Below are 13,575 nucleotides of genomic sequence, written 5' to 3' on the forward strand. Positions count from 1 at the left end.
CGATTTGGCTCATGTAGTCTGAGAGAGTAGTTACTGCATTTGTGAAAGCTTTGGGTAGCTGCTCTTGGAGGGGGCCTAGGCAGTGCTGCCAGCAGCAAAAGACATCACTACTAGAGGAGGAACACAAACTGTAGCTGTGGCCTTGTATTCCTGCAATAAATCCAACTTGGTCAGGTTTCATCTTTTACATAAAGTGTTGCATTTTATTTGCTAATATTTTATTTAGAATCTTGGCATCTGTATCAGAAGTGACATTAGTCTGTCATTTCCCAGTTTTGGTATCAAGATTATACTAGTTCAAAGATTTACTTACTTGTTTGAAAGAGAGAGAAGAGAAGAGAAGAGAAGAGAGGAGAGGGGAGGGGAGGGGAGGAGAAGAGAGGAGAGGACAGGACAGGAAGAGAGGGGAGGGGAGGGGAGGGGAGGAGAAGAGAGAGATCTTACCTGCTGGTTCACTCCCCAAATGACCACAATAGCCAAGGCTGGCCCAGGCCCAAGCTAGGAACCAGGAGGTTCTTCTAGGTCTCCCACATGGGTGCAAGCACTGAAGCAATGGGGCCATCTGCTTTTCCAGGCCATTAGCAGGGAGTTGAATCGGAAGTGGAGCAGCTGGGACTTGAACTGGTGCCCATGTAGGATGCCAGTGCTGCAGATGTCAGCCTAATCCTCTGCCCTACAGCACTGGCCCCACAGTTATGCAAGTTTAGTAATGAGCTGTGATTATTGTTTTTGTTCTCTGAACAACACTTTACAAAATGATTTATTTCTTATCAGCTTGATAGAATTAACTTTTGAATACATCTAGATGTATTTTTTGGGAAGTAGTATTTTAAAATGTTCTGTTCTGGTTTCTTTTCTAGTCTCAGAATTTCTTTTTTTCTTAAATTAGTATGGTTGTATTTTTCTAGAAAATATCCCACATTGTCTATTTTCAAGTTTGTTGGTGTTAAGTTGCTTATAATGTATCTTCATTTTTTAGTCTCACCTTCATCTGTGCATATATTTTTTAAATTCCTTATGTTTGTTTGTTTATTTATTTATTTATTTTGACACGCAGAGTGGACAGTGAGAGAGAGAGACAGAGAGAAAGGTCTTCCTTTTTGCTGTTGGTTCACCCTCCAATGGCCGCCGTGGTCGGGGCACTGCGCCGATCCGAAGGCAGGAACCGGGTGCTTCTCCTGGTCTCCCATGGGGTTCAGGGCCCAAGCACTTGGGCCATCCTCCACTGCACTCCCTGGCCATAGCAGAGAGCTGGCCTGGAAGAGGGGCAACTGGGACAGAATCCGGCACCCCGACTGGGACTAGAACCCGATGTGCTGGCGCCGCAAGGCGGATGATTAGCCTAGTAAGCCGTGGCGCTGGCCATTCCTTATGTTTATTTACATCTCTCCTCTCCCACTCCTACCTTCACTATGCCCCATCAATCTAGCAGGTATTTCTCTACTCTTTTAGTCTTTTAAAGACCCACCTTTGGCATTGTGGAATCTGCCTATCAAGTTATATATCATTGATTTATGCTTATATTTATTTCTTCATTTTTAAAATTTTGTTGGTTTATCTTATTTTCCTAACTTTGGAAGTTAGACACCCAGGACACTTATTTTAAGTCTTCTTTTGTAATTTATGTTTTTTAGACATTTAAAAAATTTTTATTTACTTATTTGAGCACCCTGAATTTTGAGATACAGATAGAAATAAAGATAGAGATAGAGATGATGGAGATAGAGATAGATAGAGATACAGAGAACTCCAGTTTACTCTTCTGAATGCCCATAAATAGCTTGAGCTTGGCCAGCTGAAGCTGAGATCTGGGAACTCAAATGCCAGTCTCTCATGGGAGGCAAGAACTCAATGACTTGAGCCATCAAGTTTCTGCTACTCCTTAGAATCCTCCTTAGAATCTGTCTGCGTTAGCATGAGTCAGCTAGAGTTAGGAGCCACAGTCAATATTGGAACTCAGGCTCTACAATTTATTTCACAGACATCTCAACTGGCATCTTAACTGCTAAGCCAAATACCCATTTCTTAATTTGTGTTTTAAATAATGTTTTTCTTTTTGCTGTGTCACAGAAGTTTTTATAAATGTTTTTTAAAATTTTCAGTTTTAACAAATTATTGAGGGGTATGTATTTATTTGTTATTAATAACAAATATGCATATTATTTGTACTTAATTGCATTATGGCGCTAAAATGTGATGTGTTATAGTGTCCTCCTTTATTATTAACTTCTGAAAATATTCCTTGTGTTTTAGAGGGGAAAAAAGTGGTTATTTCACTAATTATTGGTTATAGCGTTTTATATATGCCATTCATTTACTTCAAGCTTTTATATGGTCAATACTCACATAGACACTAGTTTTTGTTACTTGTTATCACATAGATGGAAAGAACTGTCCTGAAATTTCTGGTGGTAGATGGGCAGTTTCTGTGTTCTATCAATTTTTACTGTACATATTTTAGGACACACATCTTCTACTGCTTCCCCAGGCCATAGCAGAGAGCTGAATCGTAAGTGGAGCAGCCAGGACTCAAACTGGTGCCCATGTGGGATGCTGGCACTGCAGGCTGCAGCTTTACACTCTATGCACTGCGCCAGCCCGTATCATTGTTTGTTGAAAGGGCATCCAATTTGTCAGAATAGGATTCCTGTAGGGGAGATAATTATGTATTGTCAGCAATGAATAGATGGAAACATTTAAAAATAAGCAATTGTTTTTTGAGATAATTAAATCAAGCTAGTATTGGCTATAGGATTGAGAGAAGGGAATGAACACTTTGAGAAAACAGACTGGGATGAAATACTTGGTTTTATGAAAAATGAATTTTTATGAATATTTTCTTGTATATTGGCAAAAAAATCCCTGAAAGATAAACAGACTTTTGAAATTGTTATGGTATGGCTGAGAGTTTCAGTAAAGATCAAATTTAATGCTTTTTTCAGTTGTTATGCCCAAATAATAAAAATCCATAATTGAAAACTGAAATTACTAAACCTGGTTTTGCTGTCTTCAACAGCCCATTGTACTGGTTGTTGGATTTACTGATGCCAGCAACTTTGTTTTGTTTTGTTTTTCCTGCAGAATTTACATACAGATCTGAAGTTTATTAATTCAGATATAGAGAATTCCAGCTTCGTTTCTTAATGAATTCTTTGTGTTGGTAACTGCTAGGTAAGTATGATGTAATGTAGAAAGCATAGCTAGTAGGACTGGGAGGCCCAAGGTTAGGTTGGAATCCACATCTTTTTATTTGCGTAAATCTGGACAAGTCAGCTAACCACACACACTTCAATTTCTCCATCTTTGACTAGAACATATTAAAAACACTGCCCTGCTTACCTGATAGGACACTTGTGTCCCCACAGTTCTTCCAAGTGAGGAAACTTATGAAATTGTTATAAGATGGTCCCCAACTTAATGATGATTAAACTTAACAGTTTTTTATTTATAATGGTGTGAAAGTGATAGGTGTTCAGTAGAAACCATGCTTTTGATCTTCCCTGGACTGGTGATTTGCAGTGTGATGCTGTGCAGCACAGCTGCTCGAGAGCCATGTCGGGGTGAGGGGAACGCTGACAGACATTCTGCAGGGCACCGTGTTGCTAAGCTGTGGTGTTTGGTAGGTTAAATGTACTTGATGCGCTTCAGCTATGGTTTTCAGCCTGTGAAGTGTTTTTGGGATGTAACCCCACCATACGTCAAGGAATATTTGCTTGTGTACACACTATAAAAAATGTCTTGATGGTGTTTGGGACCTCCGAAGCTGGTGTTCCACAGTACTGATGGCCTTCACACAAATTCTTTAATAATACAAAACTTATGTAGTATTTGGCTTTTTATGCTTTTTCAGGAATTTTATATTTAATATTTATCTTACTCATGAAGTATTTTATTTTCATAACAAGGCATATAAACAACTACCTGATACAAATGTACTTGTTCTTAAATAAATTTTCAAAATTTTCATATTAAGGCACAAGGGTTGTTGAAAAATTGCCTATCTTGAAAAAGAAAGGGAAAATAATTATTCTATATTAAAAATTTTGAAGTCCAATTGTTTTAGAAAATAATAACTTTTTAAATAAAAGCTGCATATCTTTAATTTGTCAATACTGTTGTAGTCTTTATGTCTCTTTAAGGTTTAAAACTTTTAATTACAGATCAAAGTCTTGAATATTGACTAAAGAAATGTTGCTGTTGCATTTATGTTCTTTTGAAAGAATATCTTTACAATGGGAGACCCAGTATTTCTGTAAATAGTTAATTCACACCCATAAGTCATAGGTCATCAGAAGGGTGTCTTTATCCCCAACTATTTTGGAAGGTAGGCAGAACATTCGTACAGTTCCACTTCTCTTCATTTGTCTTATAGATATTCCAAGAAGACTTTCAGCTCTGCGGCTGATAGCCTTGGGATTCCCTCACCCACTGGACAATCTGTTATAGATCAGTCTGGTGTTCTTGTGAAGCCAGGAAATGCTTGCAATAGTCCTAGTGACTGATGATGGTAATTATTTTTGATGATTTATTTATTTATTTGAAAGGCAGAGTGACAAGAATGGAAGGAGAGACACAGAGAGAGGAGAAAAGGGTGGAGAGAGAGAGGTCTTCCATCTTCTGGTTCACTCTCCAAATGCCTGCTACAGTGCAGGCTGGGCCAGGCTAAAGCTAGGAGCCAGAAACTCCATTTGGACTTCCCCTGCGGGTGAAAGGAACCCAAATACTTGGGCCATCAACTGTTGCCTCCCCAGTGCATTAGCTGAAAGCTAGATTGGAAGCAGAGGTGGGGCTTGATCCCAGCATTCTGATGTGGGATGTGAGCTTAATTTGCTGCACCACAATGCCTGCCTCTGCTGATGGCAATTAAATCCCATTCACATGTAACTCAGGAAGCAGATGATACATATTTGTATATAGCGGTAAATGATTCTTGATTAGGGGTGATTTTACCTCCCGGAAGACCATGTCTGGCTTGACCATGTCTGAAAACAGTTTTAATTGTCATAATTGGGGGAGGAGTGCCACTGGCAGCTACCTAGTGGGCAGAGGCCAGGGATACTGCTAAGACCCTACAATGTATAGTACAACTCCCCACAACAAAGAGTTAACTGGCCCAAAATGTCAATAGTGGTGAGTTTCAGAAGGGGACTTCAAAAAGTTCATGGAAAATGGAATTAAAATAAGTTTATTTTGATGCAAAATTAAAAAAAAATCTCTGGATAGTTCTTTTCATAATACACTTTTTCTTTCTTGGCCAAGAAAGAAAGGTCAGAAGATAATAACTAAGAAAGAATGGTCACAGAAGCAGAGAAGAATCTGGACTGGTATCCTGAAAGCCAGGTGAGGAAAGACTGAGTTTGGGAGTGGTCATGTAAGATGTGGACTGTCGGTCTGATGTGTGCTGTGGTGAGGTGATTGTGTGGGTGTCCTGTGTTTGCCTCTCGAGATCCACTTTCTGACTTTTCCATCTTGCTTTGTGTCCAAGCAATGCTGATCATCAGGAGAGATGCCTTGCCCTCTGACATCCATTTGGTTTGGACAATGAGAGACTGAGGAAAAATAGGCAAGCAGGGTAAGAGGGAGCCCAGCTTATTTACTACACCAGCTCTCTATCTTCCGGGCCACGGATGGGCAGGGCCAATGTTTCTCTCTTAAAAGCTAAAGCTTCCTTGGGCCTCTCAGGGCCTGTGGTTTGTAGTCACTCTGTCCTGCTGTTTGTCCTAAACCTTCCCTTGTTAGACTCTTCATTTACCTCCCTTCAGTCATAGCTTTGCTGTCTGCTGTCTGTCTCCTGCCAGGGACCTGCCTGACATAGAGATGTTGCTGATCTTTGTCAGCGCCATTTTTAGTGGAGTAGCTGAGGCTGACAGGAAGAGAAGTAAACAGCAAAAAGGGGAGAAAATTAAGGACATACACTTTTTTTTTTCCCTGCAGTTTGTCAATTAAACGAAGGAACATGCTAAAGAGGATGACCTAGTGAGAATTTTGAAGAACCAGAGACGGTTCTTTTTTTTTTTTTTTTGACAGAGTGGACAGTGAAAGAGACAGAGAGAAAGGTCTTCCTTTGCCGTTGGTTCACCCCACAATGGCTGCCGCAGCCGGCGCACCTCGCTGATCCGAAGCCAGGAGCCAGGTGCTTCTCCTGGTCTCCCATGGGGTGCAGGGCCCAAGCACTTGGGCCATCCTCCACTGCCTTCTCGGGCCATAGCAAAGAGCTGGCCTGGAAGAGGGGCAACTGGGACAGAATCCAGCGCCCCGACCAGGACTTGAACCCCGTGTGCCGGCGCCGCAGGCAGAGGATTAGCCTATTGAGCTGCGGTGCTGGCCTAGAGACAGTTTTTAATTGAGGATGTAAACTTGTTTTTAGGATGTGGATAAGATGCTTATACTCTTGGCTTTCTATAAGAATGAGCTGCACATATGTGGGTTCAACCAACCCGAGGTCAGAATTTTTTTAAAAAATATTGCATCTGGCTCCTGGCTTCAGATCTGCACAGCACACCGACTGTAGTGGCCATTTTGGGGGGGTGAACCAACAACGGAAGGAAGACCTTTCTCTCTGTCTCCCTCACTGTCTAACTCTGCCTGTCAAAAAAAAATATTGCATCTATACTAAACAAGTACTAACTTTTTTGTCTTTGCCATTATTCCCTAAATAATACTGTGTACAACTGATTACATAGCATTTACATTGTAGTAGGCATTATAAATAATCTAGATGTAGGGTGTGCATAGGTTATGTTCAGGAACTACACCATTTAATAGAAGAGATTGAGAATCTGCAGACTTTGGTGTCTGTGGAGGGTCCTGGAAGCAATCCACCATGTACACAGAGGGATGACTGTATAGAGGGAGATGCTAAAATTATATAATATGAGCACAAAAGCTGTGAGATTTGAATGTGACAATATTGTTAAAAGCACACATGGTAGGATCAACCTCCCACAATGAAAATAGATGAGTTACTGTATGTAGAGTAAGGAATTAGGAATATTCATGTCCTGTGGGTTCAGTTTCTTCTGTGACATTGAAAGTGTTTTCATTTATTGAGAACAAAAAGGTTTGGAGGAGACCAAGGAGAATAGTGACAGTTCGGAGACGCTACTGTGGGAAATGGAAGAGGGAGCTGTTTACTGAATGAGCCACATACCCCACTGAAGATCACAGGCAGAAAACTACTATTTCATGAGTAGGACTTACCAGAAAGTGGTTTGGGAACAGAAAACTGAAATGATCAGAAGTTTGGAGATTAAAAAAATTAGGACTTAGGAAGAATAAAGGGATGAGAATATGGCAGGTGCCTGTAGATAGTCATTGATGTCACCTGTTAATCCAGGCTGCGTAGTAAGGACAGAAACCGTGAAAGTGGAGAAAAGGCAGCATCACAAAGCAGAGCTGAACAATTTGTAGCCTTAATGAGCATGTGTCTTGCGAATAAAGGACAGAGAACTGGGAGAGCAAATGGCTGTCATCAGAGGAGAGTATGCTGAAACTGAAGATTTCAAAAAGGGCATTGATAGTGACAGTAAGAGAAAAATGGGATAGATCTTTGAGTGTATATTGGCCAATCAGAAGGGCCTGAGCAGGTATCAGCTTCTTCACTGAACTACTATGTAAGATCTCAAACATTAGCAAGCAGAATATCCCCTATATTTTTTAATTTCAGAAATTTAATTAATTTCAGAATTTAATTTTAATTTCAGAAATTTAATTTCCCATAAGAAAGATGATTATGTCTCATACACCTTTATTACCCTATCCATTATCTAACCTCATTCCTTATATGTGTTAGATACTCAAACATTTGTAGAATATTTGAAAAAGAGAAAAAAATAAAATTTTCATTATAAGAATTTGCTAGATGTATTCAAATAGATAAGTATATGATCATTACTCTGTCATCTGTAATCCATTTGTAGTATCTAACTCCATGCATATCTATTTTTTAAAGATTTATTTATTTATTTGAAAGAGTTACACAGAGAGAGGAGAGGCAGAGAGAGAGGTCTTCCATCCGATGGTTCACTCCCCAATTGGCTGCAACAGCTGGAACTGCACCAATCCGGAGCCAGGAGCTACTTCTGGGTCTCTCACATGGGTACAGGGGCCCAAGGACTTGGGCCATCTTCTACTGCTTTCCCAGGCCACAGTAGAGAGCTGAATCGGAAGTGGAGCAGCTGGGTCTCGAACCGGCATCAATATGGGATGCCGGCGTTTTAGTCCAGGGTGTTAACCTGCTGCGCCACTGTGCCGGACCCCATGCACATCTATTAAAAATCACAATAACTAACATTTGAGTAATTAGTGTCAGGTACTGTTCCCAATAGTTGGCATGATTTACTTTTTTCCGCCACAGCAACTCAGTCTGCCATTATTATCCTTTATAGACAAGGAAACAGAGATACAGAGAGGTTAACTAATTTTTTTACCCAAGGTCCCAAGTTAGGAAGTGGATTCCAACCTAAGATGTCTGCCAACAGTGCTCGAGATACTGACTGTCTCTGTACGGCAGATATGTAGACACACAAATACGGATGCATGCATCATCTGTTGCTTGTTTAAATGTCAGTTTTCTTCATCGTGAGCTCCCAGAGGTCAGGGACACTCATGGTACATTACAGCTTATCAGTACATATTCTGTGAACAAATGAATGAATGAGCTTCTCAACTTACAAAATAAATTTGCTATTCCTTACTAATTTTCCTGTTATTTTACAACCAACACTCTTGGCTTTTCTTTCAAGCCTATTCCAGTTGTTATTTGGGTGGTTTGTTCTGAGACATGTTATAACATTGTAAACCTTTACATTTAAAACTTCATTCTTCTGCTGAACAAAAATGAACTATTCCTTTCCTCCTACCAAATAAAATAGTGGATTAAGTGTTTACATCCAAGATTTCTGCAGCAGTGGCTTCAGATGTTCTAGTCAAGTCCTGCCTTTTGTGTAACTCTTACGGGTGAGTGTTACGATCAAAGCTTCACTCTGGCATCCCTTAGTCACCAAGTGCTTATTTTGAGGATGGTTGCTATCATCACTTACTCTCCATACAGGAGCCACCTAGTTACTTTTGTTTTGACAATTATGGGTTAAATACATTCCTGGGCTTAATCTTGCTTAATCTTGCTAGCTCTATTCTAAATTAAGGCATGGTGGAAATATCTTATAAAAGTAAAGCTTTCTTCTAGCAGGAATCTTTCAAAGCACTCATTTTTATTCTTCTTTTCCTTATATAAGAGTTTTCTTTCACTGTCTAATTTGTTTTTACTACTCTGCAGCTTTCAATAAAATTGTATTCTGAATTCTTCAAATTCTTAAAGTATTGTTCTCTTTTGAGATCTATGATTATCCTACCTTACAGCCTTGCCACTACCCTTTTAAGTGTTTACTTCCAGTCCACACAATTAATTATCAATTTAAGATGTTCTACTGTGTTTTTGAATTATAACTATCTCATACAGAGACACCGTTTTATGTTATAGTTTTAAAGTCCAGTCATTAGCAAAAACTCTATAAAGGATTAATACTCTTGTTGGCAGTTATTTGGTAGGAGAAAACATATTGGATTATTTTTAAACATTCCTTGCCTATCCCCCTCCTAGCAGTTTTCCTCTATGTGATACACCTGTTTCTCATTAACTTTCAAATAGGCCAAAGTATATTTAAAATGCCTTTCCAAATTTATAAAGAGGAAAAGAGGATGGGGCTTTAGATTCATGAACAAAACTACCCAGTGACCATATGTTGGAGAATGGTCAATGTAAGCTAGTCATAATTAAGGATTTTGTCTTATCCATTTTGTATCACTAATATCTAGTACAATTGCATAAATTCTTCTTTCCATTTCTTTTTGTCCTTTTTTCTTCCCTTCTTCCACTTCAGACATAGGATTTTGGAGAAAGAGGTAGAGCTGGACATATGAATTTGAGAGTAGTCTGAATCAAAATGATATTTCAGACTATGGAATAGAGAAATCTACGTAGAGTAAGGCTTTAGCAAAGTCAGCACAGGGAACTTAGAAGGAACAATCAGTAGAATAGAAGTCAGACAAGCTTTGTGTTGCCAAGAAACAAAAACAACAACAACAATGACAATGAAATAGTCAACTCTGTTACATGCTAGTAGAAGAGGGAATAAAATAAGGAACAATAATTGTCGTCATGTTTTTTAAACTATTATTTATTTGAAAGGCAGAGTCACACACACACACACACACACACACACAAGAATGACAATGACAGTCTTCCATCTGCTGGTTGACTCCTCAATGGCCGCAACAGCGGGGCTGGGCTAGACCGAAGCCAGGAGCCAGGAGCTTCTTCCAGGTTTCCCACACAGGTGCAGGGCACATTAGCAGGGAGCTGTATTGGAAGTGGAGCAGCCTGGACTTGACCAAGCAACCATATGGGATCCTGGCTTCACAGGTGATGGCTTAACCCTCTGCACACTGTCTCCACCCACTTCTCCTCCAACAACCCCCATTATGTTAGGACCTAGTGAATGTGTGGAGCTAATAAACTGAGACTGTGAAAAACTGAAGGTGCGGGAGAGAACTCACCGGCAAAGACTTCTTGGAAAAGACTCCAGAAGCACAGGCAGTCAAACCAAAATTAACAATTGGGATTGCATCAAATTGAGAAGTTTCTGAACAGCAAAAGAAACAGGTGAGTGAAGAGGCAACTGACATAATGGGAAAAAATATTTGCAAACTATGCTACAGATAAAGGATTAATAACCAGGATCTACAAAGAGATCAAGAAACTCCACAACAACAAAACAAACAACCTACTTAAGAGATGGCCCAAGGTCATGTCAATAGACATTTTTCTTTTTTAAAGTTTTATTTATTTATTTTTTGACAGGCAGAGTGGACAGTGAGAGAGAGACAGAAAGAAAGGTCTTCCTTTTGCCGTTGGTTCACCCTCCAATGGCTGCCGTGGCCGGCGCACCGCGCCTATCCAAAGGCAGGAGCCAGGTGCTTCTCCTGGTCTCCCATGGGGTGCAGGGCCCAAGCACTTGGGCCATCCTCCACTGCACTCCCAGGCCACAGCAGAGAGCTGGCCTGGAAGAGGGGCAACTGGGACAGAATCCGGCGCCCCGACCGGGACTAGAACCTGGTGTGCTAGCGCCGCCAGGCAGAGGATTAGCTGTCAATAGACATTTGTCAAAAGAGGAAATCCAAATGGCCAACAGGCACATGAAAAAATGTTCAAGATCACTAGCAATCAGGGAAATGCAAATCAAAACCACAATGAGGTTTCACCTCACCCCGGTTAGAATGGCTCACATTCAGAAATCTACCAACAACAGATGCTGGCGAGGATGTGGGGAAAAAGGGACACTAACCCACTGTTGGTGGGAATGCAAACTGGTCAAGCCACTATGGAAGTCAGTCTGGAGATTCCTCAGAAACCTGCATATAACCCTACCATACAACCCAGCCATCCCACTCCTTGGAATTTACCCAAGGGAAATTAAATTGGCAAACAAAAAAGCTGTCTGCACCTTAATGTTTATTGCAGCTCAATTCACAATAGCTAGGACCTGGAATCAACCTAAATGCCCATCAACAGTAGACTGGATGAAGAAGTTATGGGACATGTACTCTAGAGAATACAGCACTAAAAAAACAATGAAATCCGGTCATTTGTAACAAAATGGAGGAATCTGGAAAACATCATGCTGAGTGAAATAAGCCAGTTCCAAAGGGACAAATATATGTTCTCCCTGATCGGTGACAACTAACCAAGCACCAAAAAGGAGACCTGTTGAAGTGAAAGGGATACTATGAGAAACAGTGACTTGATCAGCCCTTGTCATGACTGTTGATATACAACTTAATACTTTATCCCTTTTAGTATTTTTTTGTTCTACTTAATACTATTGATTGAACTCTATAATTAACACACAATTATTCTTACATGTTTAAATTTAACTGAAAAGTGATCTCTGTTAAATATAAGAGTGGGAATAAGAGAGGGAGAAGATGTACAATTTGGGACAAGCTCAAGCTGACTTGCCCCAAATGGTAGAGTTAGAAACGTGCCAGGGGATTCCAATTCAATCCCATCAAGGTGGCATGTACCAATGCCATCTTACTAGTCAAAGTGATCAATTTCTGTTCACAATTGATCATACTGATAGGTCTAAGAGTCAAAGGGATCACACAAACAAGACTAGTGTCTGCTAATACTAACTGATAGAGTAAAAAAGGGAGAGAACGATCCACCATGGGAAGCGGGATACACAGCTTACTCATAGAATGGCAGATGTCCTAAACAGCACTCTGGCCCCAGAATTAGCCCTTAAGGCATTTGGATCTGGCTCAAGAATCCATGAGAGTATTTTAGGCATGGAAAGCCAAGACACTCTGGCAAAAAAAAAAAAAAAAAAAAAAAAAAAACTAAATGAAAGATCTCTGTGAGTGAGATCCCAGTGGAAAGAACGGGCCATCAAAGAAGGAGGTACCTTTCTCTGAAGGGAGGAGAGAACTTCCACTTTGACTGTGACCTTGTCAAAATAAGATTGAAGTTGGCGAACTCAGAAGGCTTCCACAGCCTTGGCAACTCATGACAAGATTATCAGGTGATTACTGCTGCCATAAACAAAAGTGTCAATTTGTTAAGTCAACAACAGGAGTCACTGTGCACTTACTCCTCATGTAGGATCTCTGTCCTTATTGTGTTGTTCAATGTGAATTAATGCTATAACTAGTACTGAAACAGTATTTTACACTTTATGTTTCTGTGTGGGTGCAAACTTGAAATCTTTACTTAATATATACTAAGTCAATCTCCTGTATATAAAGAGAATTGAAAATGAATCTTGATGTGAATGGAATGTGAGAGTGAGCAGGAGATGGGAGGGTAGCGGGTGGGAGGGAAGTTATGGGAAGGGGGAAGCCACTGTAATCCATAAGCTGTACTTTGGAAATTTATATTTATTAAATAAAATTGAAAGAAAAAGAGAAAAAAAATCACCAAAAAATCACCACAAAGCCCAGATTGGAGTGGGAGGAAAAAAATTGGAAGTTGGAATAAAGATGGAACTTAGATACTTCTTTTGAAAAATGGAATTTTAAGGGAGAGCAGGGAAGGGAATAATGGCTGGCAATTTTAAATCATGGGCTGAAATATTCTAAATAGTTGGCTATTTAAAAATTCATTTTCCCCCCAAAGAAATCTTTTATTTAAGGAGTACAAATTTCATAAGTAGAATTTTAGGAATATAGTGATTCTTCCCACCATACCCACCCTCCCACCCCCACTCCCATCCCACCTCTCCTCTCCCATTCCCAGTCCCATTCCCCATTAATATTCATTTTCAATTAACTTTATACAAGAAGACCAACTCTATACTAAGTACAGATTTCAACAATTTGCACACAGACACACACACAGCTTAGAACAATAAAAGTCCATGTATAAGTCAGTATGAGTAATGCAATATGGAGAAAGGGAGGGAGAGATGCTGCAGTGTTGGGGAGGGAGGAAATTGCTGTGTGGATAAGGACAGGACCCCCCGCAGCACAGGGGCATGGACACTTTCTCTATCATGATGCAGTGCAGTGTTCACA

At 40.1% G+C, this 13,575-nt stretch overlaps 1 long non-coding RNA gene across 11 annotated transcripts in view; it reads left to right on the plus strand.

Moving 5' to 3' along the window:
- The first annotated feature begins 3,036 nt into the window (after positions 1-3,036).
- The window catches only part of LOC103351062 (uncharacterized), a 232,864-nt gene continuing 222,325 nt past the window's right edge, over positions 3,037-13,575 (plus strand). For 5 of the 11 annotated variants that reach the window (XR_011381817.1, XR_011381819.1, XR_011381816.1 and 2 more), the window contains exons 1-4: positions 3,037-3,171; positions 4,373-4,507; positions 5,260-5,340; positions 5,486-5,572. This is a non-coding gene — a long non-coding RNA (uncharacterized lncRNA). Of the gene's footprint in view, positions 3,172-4,369; positions 4,508-5,259; positions 5,341-5,485; positions 5,573-13,575 lie in introns of those variants that run through there. The other 6 variants (XR_011381822.1, XR_011381821.1, XR_011381823.1 and 3 more) reach the window with 3 other exon arrangements.

This window comes from Oryctolagus cuniculus, chromosome 13 (assembly GCF_964237555.1).
Source record: "Oryctolagus cuniculus chromosome 13, mOryCun1.1, whole genome shotgun sequence".
Classification (NCBI taxonomy): Eukaryota; Metazoa; Chordata; class Mammalia; order Lagomorpha; family Leporidae; genus Oryctolagus; species Oryctolagus cuniculus.